The following is a 13,433-nucleotide window of genomic DNA, read 5'->3' as shown; positions in this document are numbered from 1 at the left end:
AAACCGAAAAAGTTAAAAACCGAAAAGTAGAAAGTATTATAAAGAAAAAACGCTCCGAAACAGATTTAACACGGGAAAAAACATAAATTATGTTCATGCAACTGACAGTTTTTAATAAAATTACATAAAATTACATAAAATAATAGTAAAATATGAGATAAAATATTTTCAAAAACATAAAAAAATTAATTTTTAAGTTTTTGTTTCACGCTGTATATTTTTTTACCATTCGCTCGTATGTATAATTCCGCGAGCATTAGAAGAAGTTTTACGCTTGTTACAAGTTCGTTCTTGTCGCGTTCGAGGCGTTCGTGTCCTTTATGCAATTATTCGCCCCTTCGCGCGCGTACGCGAGATTTTATTTTACACAGCGTCGACGAGAGTGGACGGACGCGGTCGGTGAAAAGCACCGAATTAAGCAGCGCGAGAAAAGTTTCAAGACGTTCACGAGTCGCAAAACGAAACAAAAAAATATGGACTTACAAAAGAAAAGCTTAAAAGATCACATTACATATAAAGAAACATATTTAATACTTTTAAAAATAAAAACATAAAAATTTAGATATTTTTTCTCCCAACCAATATTTTCTTTTTTTTCACAATATGAAGTGAAGTTCAGTTTTCACTTTTATTTGTAAAGTAGCATCTTTATTAAATTCACTTTTCCGTACGCGTGTGAGTCCTCTATTCCTCTCTTTTTGTTTTCCATACTTTTCCTATGCAAACACCGCCCCCGCATCTACTTGTCGCCTAATAATATTCTCACCACGACGCAGCACAGCGAACGCGGAAAAAAAAATATGGAAAACTGCGCAAAAGTTTCAAGTTTAAGTTTGCATCGTTTCCAACTGCACCAGAGTGAAATACGAGCAGCGCGCTCACAAAGCCAAAGTGAAGAATATGAAAACGAAAAAAACTTGACGCAGCCAGAAACAAAAAACGAAAGACTTTGAAAGCCAGGAAAAAAATGCGTATTGCAATATATCATAATGAAGCGACACAAGACGCAAGACGCAAGACCGGCGACACAAGACCAAAGTCAAGATGAAGATATGTCGGGACTTCATTATCTCCCATATTATATTGTAACTTTTATTCATATTTCTATTTACATTTTTCGGGCGTTTATTAAATTTCCCTCCCTGTTTGCCTACATTTTTCGTGAATAATTAATTTGTTTTCCAAATGTAAACAATTCATAAAACATTCCTCTCGTAAGAAAAATGAAAATATTTGAAGATGTACGAGTAAATCAGTTTACGTGTAATTTTTTAAAATTTCGCACAGCGTAAACAACAAAACAAGAAGTTTCAAGTCTAATCCCGGACAGAATCAAAGTTTCGCGCGCCCGTTTGAAAACATCAAAACTATCCGATTACAACATTTTGATACGCTTGATAGTTATCAACTTGTTATCAAAGCGCTCATGGCGTACTCTCGAAGCTTTCAACTTCCAGGTAGATAGGAGTATATACAACAAGTAGCAGTATGTTTAGTTACACCACACGTACATAAAATATCGGTGTGAGTGTATATATGGTGAATTAGAGTATTTAATAATCCTTCGTGGAGCGGCAGCAACAAACCAACAACGAAGTAATTATTGACGCGAGCGACGAACGCATCGCATTAGTCCATGGGCGTTAATTCGCCGACGCAGTGGCGGCGACAGTGTCTACCTATGACATATGCGAATGCCGACGGCGGCAGCAGAGGCTAATTACGTAACGGTGGCAATCGGGAATTGAATGAATAAATGAATGAATAAAAACTACAAGAAAAAAATGTTGAAATAAACCGTAGGCAACCAAGAATTCATTTTGTGTGTAAATAAAGTTGCCTATGATAAAATTCAGCAACTATAGTCGCCTATATTGAAAAAATTATGAATAAATGAAAACTATAAATGAATTTAAAGCATTTTTTAACTTAGGCAACCAAAAATTCATTTTATGTGTAAATAAAGTTGCCTACAGTAAAAATTTAGCATCTACAGTTGCCTCTATTAAAAAATAATGCATCATGATTAATTATGCGCTTTGTGATCGTAATTACAATCAAATTACGCGTCCAATTTACAATAAATCACGATGCGTGTGTGACGAATGACAATGTCAAAGGCGTCCTGCACGTCCTGCAACCACACACACACCCCGACAAAAGCAGGATTCACGGGATTATCTCCCGTTGGTTGGTCACGTGATCACGTGAGTGCATGCGTGAATGCTTTGCTTCACTCTCCACACTGCACCATTATCCTGTCTCAACGCGTTCTTGCACGCGCACGTGTATAGATAGGTAGCTGCATATTGTCTTGCGTTATATTTCGTAAACAGACGGTGCGCGACGCATACAAATTCACAAATTGATATGCATATCCTGCTTGTGTGTCGCCCGGGCAACTGTATAGCTTTTAAGCGCAGTCTGCGCAACACACAAGGCATGCGAGATGTGCAGTCGAATGGGTTGCATAGATAAGCATACATGCATAAATTAAGGTTTTGCGCGCACAACTAATGGATAATTTTAATTTGTTGAACATTGTTGCGTTGGTATCTCAAGAAAAAAAACTATGAAGTGTAAAAATAAAGATTTTTCGGGGCGGGATTGTTGAAAACGTGAGTTTATTGCTTTCCGCTTGAAATCGCAGGACATCGAGAGCTCATAAGTTTCGATAGATTAAATTCACGGACGATAAAGTGCACTCATGATCGTTCCGAAGAGTTTGCAGAGAGCTTAAGGAGCTTTAAGACAAAGTGCAAAAATGAAATTGTATCAATTCGACTAGAAATTATTTATTAAACTTTAAAAAAACAAAATCAGTTGAATTTAACTGAAATTCAGACAAAAATTGCATTGGTGTGTAAATTTGGTTGCCTATTTAAAAATGAGCAATTTTTGGTTGAAATTATTTCTTAAACTTTGAAAAAAACATAAAATCTTTTGATTTCAACTCAGAAAATCATTGCTTTGTGTTAATTTGGTTGCCTATATTAAAATATTCAATTTTTATGCAAAATTATAGCAAAAATTGTTTATTAAACTTTGAAAACACACAAAATCCTTTGATTTCAACTCAGAAAATCATTGCTTTGTGTTAATTTAGTTGCCTATATTAAAATGTTCAATTTTTGTGGAAATTAATAGCAAGTATAACTCGATTCAGCGTCTCGCGTTGAGCTTTGCGCAACGAAATGAAATTTCCGACGCGCGCAAATTGCCCGCTCCGAATTTATATCCGAAATAGAAAATGTTAAGACTTCGACGCCGGAAGACGCGAAAGTACCTCCACTGCGTGTAACAAGCGCGCTTGTTTGATTTCGTCGTCATTTAGCCGACGCGCAAAGCTAACTTTGCTTGAACTTGACTTGACGACTTCACGACGCGCGCCTGTTTTCATCCCCTTTCGGCTTAATTCGATTTAAGCGAACTCGCCGAGCAAATCTTCAAAGTGCCGCACAAATACTCGACTTGTTTATTTATTTATCAGCGCCGACTGGGCGGAAAATATTTAATAAAATACGCGCGCGCGCGATAAATAAAGTATTATTGTAATTTTCGCCCGCGCAGGTTGCGAGATTTTTTTTCTGCAGCGCGCGCGCACTAATTAAATAATCTATATGCGTCGAATGTAAACACGATTATAAATTTTGCGTCTCTGCTTAATTTGCATATTTAATTAAAGCAGGAACGAATCGACGAGCGAACGTCTTCTACGCGCGCATTTTCGAGACTTTGGCTCTGCGAAATTAATTTATAAGTGACGACAAACGCGTCGCTTCATCAACCCTTAAGTCTCGCGGTGAATTGAAACGCGAATTGGAACATTTCGAATTGCGTGAGTTTTGTGTGTACATAAGATTTAAGAAAGATTTTTTCCTAAACTTTTAATAATAGATATATTAAGTATCAAGTGCGCTAAACAGCATTTTATCCACGTTTAGCTATTTTTTCTACTTTATTTCCACGTTTAATTTTTGTATTTTAACTTTTTATGTTAAAAACGCAATTTCCATCCTGTGACTAAAGTACTTTAGTTACGGTTTTTAGCTGCCTGTGATTAAAGTTCCAAATTTCGTCTCTCAAAGCCATGAAAAAAGTGTAAAGTAGAAAAAGATTTGAGCAGTTTTGAAGAAAATATAATAATTGAAGTGTGAAAAAAGGTGAAGACCTGTGAAGCAGTTTAACTCGCTGTGAGCTCACTCTGAGGTAACAGTCGCAAGTTGGTCGACATCGCATTAAAGTTGTCTAAGTTATGAGTTTGAAAGTCGGCCGATTATGTCCGTGCGTGCGCGGCGCGCCATCGAGATTACGCCGGTTATGCCGTTTCCGGTTTAATGCTAAAGTATTCTAGAGAACATTTGTGGTTGTCTCCCACCTTTCAGAAGACTTTCAGACGAATATTATATTAAAATCCTCACTTTTACCCCTAAAATACAGTTTTATGTTAATTATTCTACTAATTAATTAATTAATCTTAATTTTTCAATTCCTGAAACATCCCTGACTTCATCTTCTATCGCCATACAAAATTCGGTTCACATTGACCAAATGCTTCTACACTTAAATGAATAAAAATGAAAAAAGTTTCGTCCAGAAAGAAAAAAAGCGATTAAAGAAACGAAAAATTTTGTTTAATGTTTAATGGTTGGTTAAATTATATTTTTTAAGTATGACTATTAGGGATGCAAGCTGCGTGGCGAACATTAGCTAAACTTTGAAGTAAAGTTTCAAAGCACGAAAGTGGTAAACGTGAAATTAAAGCGCTTTGCATCCCTTGATAAAATTCGCTGACGTTGGTTCCATTCTTAGGACCTCCGCGAAAAAAAAATTAATTTTATAATAAAAAAAATTCATTCTTCGGGAAGAAAATAAATAAAAATCCATTTATATTTATTTAACTAAAGACTAGTTTGAAACTTTTTGAACTCTGTGGTAAACTTTCGTAGTTCAAAGCTTTTTTTTTTGCTTTACTTCTTTGCTCAAACAGCACTAAAAAACATAAAAGAAAACCGCAGCTTTTATTCCACGGTAATTGTAATAAATTTCCGTTCGATTTCTTTGCATTCGCGGCAAATCCCCGAGATTTTTGTCGGTCGCAAGGCACAATATAAACTTTCGGACTTTTGCCAAGTTTAATGCAAGTTTTAATGCAACTTTGAAACATTTTTACAAATTACAAACAAAAAAACACGCGCCAATTGAATACTTAAAGGTTATTTCAATAAAAAAAAACAACATTTAAATATTAATTATTCGCTTAAAATTAAAATTAAAATTAATGAAACCCAAATATTTAAATTTATTACTTTTCCATAAAAAATATAATAATTATGAAACCGAAACGAAAGCATAAACACTTTTCAGCGCTCGTTATTTACCTGGGAGTGATTTCCCCAGAAAATGCAATTCCAGCCCCGCCAGCGCGCATCGGCGGTTGAATCCGAGTTAATTGAAAACGCATATCGACTATGGAGAGGACTACACGACTACAGCAACGCTAACGAGACGACTTTTCGTCCCGCAGCTATAAAACGCTCAGCCGCGCGCGGGCGGCCCAGCCAATCCGGTTTACTTTTATTCAAGCCATTACTTGATTGCTTTCGACTGTGTGTAAACAGCAACAAGCGGTGCAGTGTCACAAGCCGAAATACGCCGCATTTGCATTCGCACAATTTCCACAAACCGTTTTCATCCTAAGCGTTTCCAAAATGTACATAAGCTGATTTTAGTTTCGCCTAAAGCCAACGATTCAATAAAATTTAAAATTAATAGATGTGATTTAAACTCACCGCAAGAAAACACGCGAATTGCAAAGGAATTCACTGATGTAGAAGTAAATAAACAAACAACTGACTGATAAAAACACATTCCGCGGTGTTCGACGCACGATATCAAACTGAAACGCATGCATCACTTCACTGATGCACGAAAACATGCGCAGCGAGTAACTGAGTTTGATTTCTAATGCAAGCAGTTGACGCTAGCGCCATCTAACGGCGAATTAAAGAATTATATTTAAGTAAAGTGCGCATTTCACTTCTTACCAGCAATAAACAACTCCCAAAGCAACTAAATTTTAAAAATATGCCATTTCTTATTAAAATTCGTTGTTTTTCCACTAAATCGTCAATAAAACAGTCAAAAATATTTAAAATATCAAATTTTTAAATGTTTTCTGTAGATAATATCATACTTCTTAATATTTTTATAGTTTTCTTATAGTTTTAAGCGTTTTCGCGTTTTATTTTGAAAGCTTCTGAGCAAGTTTAGCCGTAGAAGGATAAAATTTCGATTATCCTGTCAAATGCACAACCCCCGAGCGCAGAACGTGCATCCCCGAGCAGGGAATACGAAAGAGCGCAGGCAAAAGGAGCCGGGACGCATCGCACATATTGAAAACAATTCCCAAAACACTAAAAAAAAACATCTGACGTCTAACATCCAACATCTAACCTTTTAACGTCTTGATCCTGCCACCATTTTCTTCTCTCGCATAAAAAAATATAATTAATAACTAAAATAAAATATAAAAACCTATTTTTTACTATCGAACCTTTTTTTTCCTTCAAAAAAAAACCCTGCGCAGTAATATCTTTTTTATCATAAAATAACTCAAAGATTTCGCGTTTCTGTGATCGCACACACATCAAACAGAGGGACGCGCACTTTGATGTCCTGCATGCCGAAGAATAACCGGCTCGTTTGCGCAGCATGTTTAGTGTTTAGGGGCGTAAAAAATAAATAACGATTGACCGGTGGCGGCAATAAAGATAAGAAGCAAACACCCCCCGGCGCGCGGTTTCGGCGGCGGGTCTCATGCATCATTTATCACGACCGCCCCGCGTGTACACGCTCGTTGCGCACGTCAGCGCGTCAGCATCGGGGGCGGCAAGCAGAGCGTGCGTGTTGCTCATTCAAAGCTGCAAACCCGCAACCCGCGACGCACACACAACGTTTTCATCGTCGTTACCACTCTATTTTCACTCTCACCCCGCGCGACCCCTACGATCGTCTGTCAGCTGTCAATCAATGCGCATGTCAATAAACAACTTTTGTTTTCGCTGTGTTTAACCTCAAAATGTTCAAATTCTAACCTCAATTCAGCGCTGTGTTTTATTTTATTTCGTGATAAAACTGAGCAATGACCCGTGAAATACGTGTGCGTAACTTATTTATTTCTTTTGATCTTGATTTCTTTTTGTTGTCAAAATTTTACAAGCGCACAAAGAAATTGTTGGCTTTCCGCACGCAGCGTCAATCGCGAATCGGATGGCGAATTGCGGTTTTTGGTTGTGGAAATTTATTATTTGTCCTTTTTGTGCGTTTTGCTTGCGTTTGACGCGAAGCAGGCGAAAACGTTTTGTTGCGTCGGTGCGGTGCGTGCCCGGAAATCAACAATGTCAACGCTCAATGGCGGTGTGTCGCCACGGGACGGACAGAACGACGACGAGCAGAGCAGGGAAAACGCGCGGCGAGGTCCAAGCGTACACGCGCACGATTGTCGAAACTCGTAAATAACGAATAAACGTAAAGCCGTTTGTGTGTGGGCCGGCTGTGTATTGTGTTACTGGGTTTATTTGCCAACCGCAAGCGGAAAAAAATCTTTACAAATCTGACAATTGTACAATTTCAAATTAATTCAATTTACGTCTTTGAATTTTTCACTAAGTAACTCAATATTAATAAAACTATAGAATTGAAAATTCGAGTGAATAAGTTTGGGAAAGAAATAAATTAATAAGCGTATGTTTGATATTAGTATAAAGAGTGAAAAGTGCAAACTTGAAAATTGTTTGTTGCCAGTTCGGCCAGGTGACAATTTGCAAAACGAATCGAATTCAATTCTATCGCCCGAAGACGCAAACTTTCCGGTCGCTCCACTTGCGGCAACTTTCCGGCCAAACGCGGCAAGTTTAAGTAAGTTTCCGGAAATACCGGAATTACAGCGACGGTGTAACTTGGCGTAAGTTCGCGCGCGTCCGAATCGTAATCGAATACAAATTATTATCATAAAATCTACGCAGAAAATAAATTAATTTTGATGATTAATTGCTATTTACCAAGTATTAAATACTTAAAAACTGCTGGGGCAAAATTTTGTTCTATTTATAGATTTAAAAGTAAAAATTACTGTTTTTATCTTAAATTATTCGAAACATAGCTTTTTTTTACTTTTATTTGTAAAATTCGAGTAATATCTGTATTTGAAAATGATTAAATGTATGCGATGGGGAATTAATTACTCTTTAATATTGTATATTTGTAATATACTGTAAATTTAATTTTTTCCTATGTATTTCATTTTTGCATTGAAAAATATGCATTTTAATCAAAACTACTGAATAAAACCGCATCCAAAAAATATATATTGCACTAGATCATGGCCGGATGCATCTTTTCAGCCAAATTCTATATGTTACAATCCAAAACATGCAAAACTAGAATATGAAATTTGATGGAAAGGTTCATCATTCTATGATCAAATAGTGCACTATCTGTTTCTGCATAAAAATTTAATTTTTGTTAATTTTTAATTAACTTAATAGTTTTATTGTTGATTTTGGAATAAAATCCACGGCCTGAACTTAAGCGAATGAATAAATCTTAATTAAAAAGCGCGCTTAATTGCCGCACTTAATTAGAAAACGAGGTGCTTTATCACAAGCTCTCCTCCACTATTACCTATTAAAATTCAATCACTGAACGCCATTAAAAATGCACAAAAATGACTTTACACATCCACTATTTTTAGAATATTTTAACCAAAATATAAAAGGAGAGTAATAATAAATCTATCAATTTGAGTTGTTTGTCTCTTCTTAGTACATATTATCCTCGAACGTATAATTCAAGCTCAAAGATGTAAAGAGCGAGTGGAGGGATAGAGAATAGAGCAGAAGAAAGCAGACGACGGGCGTAAGGGCGTAAGGACATTTGTCCTGTGCTCAAAGAAACAGGATTCCGGCCTAATCCACAAGGGCTATAAATTAGTTTTACTTTAACGCACTAAATGTTTTGCTTTCGGTCGCTGTACGTTCACTGCTTCCAACATAAAATAAAACGTAAAAAGCGACATTTTAGTTAATTTGACCAAGTAAAAATATAATTTTACGCACTAGTGCGCAAATTATTTTAGTTTTAGCATTACTAGTGTGAAAAATATAAGTTTTTCCATCAAAAATATGGCACAAACTATGAAAAACATTAATAACTCGATTTGTTATCAAGATAAATCCAAAAAACGACGTTTTTGTTAATTTGCGTGTATTAAAAATATAATATTATGCACTAGTGCGCAAAATATTTAAATTTTTGTTCCCCCAGTGCAGAAAAAGTCATTTTTTCTATTTATTTTTACCCAAAAACCTTATGCAAACTATAAAAACTAAGAAATGCGACAATTTACCTAATTTGAGTGTGTAAAAATGTAATTTTATGCACTAGTGCGCAATATAATCTATTTTTAGTACCCCTAGTGCAAAAAATACAACTTTTCTATCAATTTTTACCCAGAAACACTGCCCAAGCTATAAAAACTAAAAAAAACTAAACCTATATTCAATACGTGATTTGTAGTTAAGTTATACGCGAGTTTTTTCCTTCACTACAAGCGCTGTTCATTGTTCAATGTTTTATGCCTCATATTTTATACGTTCAGCTCAGTTTGGTGGTTTTTGAGTCGTGGGCGCTTTTTACGAACGACTCCACTTGCATCGCATAATGCGCTTTTGCGTTTTCTTTTTGCAAACGCGTTTGTTTTACAACTCGAAGGCGGGCGCGCGCACACGCTCGGCGCCTCCACCATTACATCCAGCGCGGCGCGGACACGAACTTGTTTTATGGCCGTAATTGTTTCAAAGTTTACGCTCACGAGCTTTTATCATTTTTCTACACGCGAACACACACCCCTACCCACACGCAGTCGTTAAAGCAATGCATACATTACTATGCATCTTTAAAAGTTGTACATTAACATTTTTATTAGTTGAAAATAAAAACACGAAAAAACACCTCCGCCGCTTTCATTACCGGCTGAAAAATGGCAAAGTTATAGTTGTTTAAAGCGTGGAGTTTTTAAAAAAATGATAGATTAAAGCATTCCGGCGCATATTGTTCGAGATTCGCCCGCTGGCGGTAATCTGTGTGCAATCTCTGCCTCCGCGGGGGCGGCAGAGGACGCAGGAGGTGGCGTGTTCAACATTCCGAGCGCGTTCTACGCGCACTCTACATGGTTAACGTCCAAAAATTCGGAAAATTACGAATTTCTGTTCATTTGCGGTTTTTGACACACGAAAACTATTCCTATTCCGTTCTGTAATACGATATGCACGAAATTCCATTCTTTGCAGTTATTCTTCATGTGGAATTCGCAAAGTTTTAGAATTCGCAGAATTTATTTTTTGCATTCACAGAAATATAAACGGAAACGAGCCAAAAACTTTGGAATTTTTGATGAATAAATTGAAAAATCTATGTGGAATTGTTGATATTTTTGCAAAAAGTGATTCAGAATTAAATTCTGCACCTAAATATTCCAAAAGAATTATTTTTTAGGCAAAATATCAAAAATTACAAGAAAATTTTTCAAAAAAATCAAAATTTTAATTTAATTGTTAATAACAAATAAACCAATAATTTTTCTGTAATTGTTTTTAAACAATCCGATGCAAAATTTAATTCTGAATGTTTTCCAACAAAAATATTCATTCTAGCTCATCGCGTTCGAAAGTTATTAACTAATTATCAAAAAAACACACAATTTTAACTTTGTTGTAGACCATTAAACTTTTTTTCAGTAATTTTTAACCTAGAAACGCGCATCTTTTGCATTTACTGCCCACCCTGCGCACTTTGTAACCTCTCGCAGGACTCCGACGCTTGGAATTCTGCGCGAGTCTGGTTCATGGTTTCATGATTTCATGGCATCGCTGGCCGGCATCCAAATTGCTAAATGTTGAATGCTGAAGCGAGCGCCCGGCGCGCTCTTCCCGTTCGGCGTTAATTTATTTGCGGATGCTGGCGCCTAGCCGCTTCTTCCAAAATGGGCTAAGATTTTGTCCTTCTTTTAGAAGAATGTGGGCGAACGCACTCCGGCGAGCCCCCGAAGAGATAAATCGCACACACGCATATACATGCGCGCCCCCTCAGTGAATTTAAGCGTGAGCGTGAAATATAACCGTTATATGGCTGCGAAATATCCTCATAATTTCACATTTTGGACGCAGCCAAAAACTATAGCTGGATTTAAGCTAAAGCGAAGAGCTGCATGAGGAACGTTCTTTAACTTCTTTAATGTAACCTTGACATTTTAAGTGGGATATTTATCTATTTGATCTATATTTAGACATCATCCGAGTGCAATTCGCAGAAACATTGTGCATTTTATCTCAATAACATCTACTGGGCATGCGGTTGCATTTTATTGAGTATCAACTAGATGTTTATGAATCTTACCTTTCTAGAACAAAAAATAAAACAAAATGAAGTTTTTATTCTCATAATTGTGTTAGGCAACTTACCTTGCAGCAGTCGGTGCGACTCGTGCATCCTCGTCAAATTCATGGTCATCGCTGGCGGCACCAACACTTCTGAGGTTATAATGTGCATATCATCGAATTTTAACATTTGACTCAATATTTACTGTCTATGACTACAACCGACTTGTTCAACCACTACTATACTGTTTCAACTTCACTAACTTGTATTCTATTCATGCAAACTCACCGAATTTACTTTATAATCAGCTTTTATACGCGGCACATTACACCCCAACCAGCACACACGAAAGAAATGCAAACTCATACCGATGACAGCCGAGTCGCCGAGTCCTTGACACACAGCGCCCTCTACTCCATTTTCTGAAACTAATTTAAACTAAACCTGAAACCTTTTCATTCGAAATGATTTTAATGCAAGATAAGAAAATCGTATTTAACCGCAGTGTTCTTACTATTTTCCTCCGCAGATGCATTCATCATTACATTGAATTGATGCAGTAGTAACTTCATCGCGCGACGGAAATTAGTTTCGCACACCTTCGGCGTCGGCGAACTCACCTGCGCCACCGTTGCGCGCTCGAATCCACTTAAACATTTCTTTGTTCTGGAAATTTCCGAGAGAGATACGCGTCTCGTCTGTTTATTTGCCGACGCAGACTAGTCGCGATGATGCCACTCGAGATGCCAGCCAACATTAAATTATAGAATGAGACAAACAAACTGACGCGTTTGCACGGAGTACATCACGAGCGAAGTGCAACGCCGGCGTTTACACAATGCGCCGTAAACGTTGTGACTTCTCTGTTTGCAACGCGCACGCCGGATGCAACCGGTAACTTGTGAGCAAACAGACGAGGCGCATCACGGGAACGAAATTGTGCAATAAGTGTTACACGTCTCAACGTCGCGAGAGAAATTAAATATATATACTGCGCATGCGCACTACCCACGGCCATTTTGAAAATAATTTCAAACCGAAAAAACTTATTTTCTTTAAAAAACATTTTAAGCATAAATTTACTTGGTAAAATTGGATCAACCAACATTTGCAATTTAAAATCGTTGAATAATCGCGTCGAAAAGTTTTAATAGTTTCGTAATAGCCGCATCACATTAGTGTTGATTTGCAACGTTGCCAGTGTCCCTCGTGTGCGATTCACAAACTCGTGCCGCGCACAATCCGCCAACCCTGTGGCTCTATTTCAATGCTCGTGTTCCCCCAACGTGCGCTGTAGTTAAATCATAGCCGGACTAGTTTAACTCTTCTAAGGTACGCAACACACAACGCACACAAACGTATACTGGGACGAAACCCGCAGATAACACCACAGAGAACCCCGCTAGGCAACCAAATGTACTTACATGCGACTTACTATAGATGCCTATATTGGTATGAAGGACGAAGGACGATGAACACAAGGCCGATAAGCCATCCGACCGGAAGGGGTTCGAGTTGTTCGGCTTGCGCCAGGTGATATGTTAGCCTGTTAGCGCGTTACGGCAATAATCCTCGCTTCACTTCACCTCCATCTTGTCGTTTTCTATCTGCGCGCTCTAAGATTATTGCCGTCTCCCCGCCTGCAACACGATTAGTTTCACATTTAATATAGGCAACCAATATCACGATTTTTTGCTTTTCGAATATAATTTAGGCAAGTAAATGCACTCAGCGTTACATCTCGACATGCTTTCAAGTAAATGGAAGCAAATCCAAGTGTGGGTGGCAAATGGATACAATCTAGAAGTGCTTTGTGCAATCATGGCGAACCTGAATCGTTTGCGCACCGAAATCACTTTAAAAACACAATCGCATTACGATGGATACTCAATAATAATAAGTTTTGTGTGTTGTGTGTGTGAATGTGTATGGTGGGTTGCGGCGATCGACTGGAATCATGCGCGGCATGTTACATCTTTCAAAACGCAATCTTG

The 13,433-nt window shown here is 37.4% G+C and overlaps 2 protein-coding genes across 8 annotated transcripts in view; one reads left to right on the top strand and one right to left on the bottom strand.

Annotated features, from left to right (window-relative positions):
* The window catches only part of LOC135794067 (glutamate receptor ionotropic, kainate 2-like), an 81,802-nt gene extending 69,447 nt beyond the window's left edge, over positions 1–12,355 (bottom strand). The window contains exons 1-3 of one of the 6 annotated variants that reach the window (XM_065305205.1): positions 11,954–12,355; positions 11,728–11,867; positions 11,523–11,663 (exon numbers count right to left, since the gene is read on the bottom strand). The gene's annotated coding sequence lies outside the window, so the exon portion shown is untranslated. Of the gene's footprint in view, positions 1–5,792; positions 5,881–11,522; positions 11,868–11,953 lie in introns of those variants that run through there. The other 5 variants (XM_065305204.1, XM_065305202.1, XM_065305203.1 and 2 more) reach the window with 5 other exon arrangements.
* Positions 1–13,433, top strand: part of LOC135794068 (glutamate receptor ionotropic, kainate 2) — an 81,086-nt gene that overhangs the window by 27,963 nt on the left and 39,690 nt on the right. The gene's annotated exons all lie outside the window — the stretch shown is intronic.

The sequence above is a fragment of the Atheta coriaria genome, unplaced genomic scaffold (genome assembly GCF_025399875.1).
Source record: "Atheta coriaria isolate IRGN ID8LTWV9N9 unplaced genomic scaffold, Caltech_Dcor_3.1 hic_scaffold_6_pilon, whole genome shotgun sequence".
NCBI lineage: Eukaryota > Metazoa > Arthropoda > Insecta > Coleoptera > Staphylinidae > Dalotia > Dalotia coriaria.
Note: the sequence above shows the minus strand (reverse complement) of the source record. Positions and strands in the feature narration are given on the sequence as shown.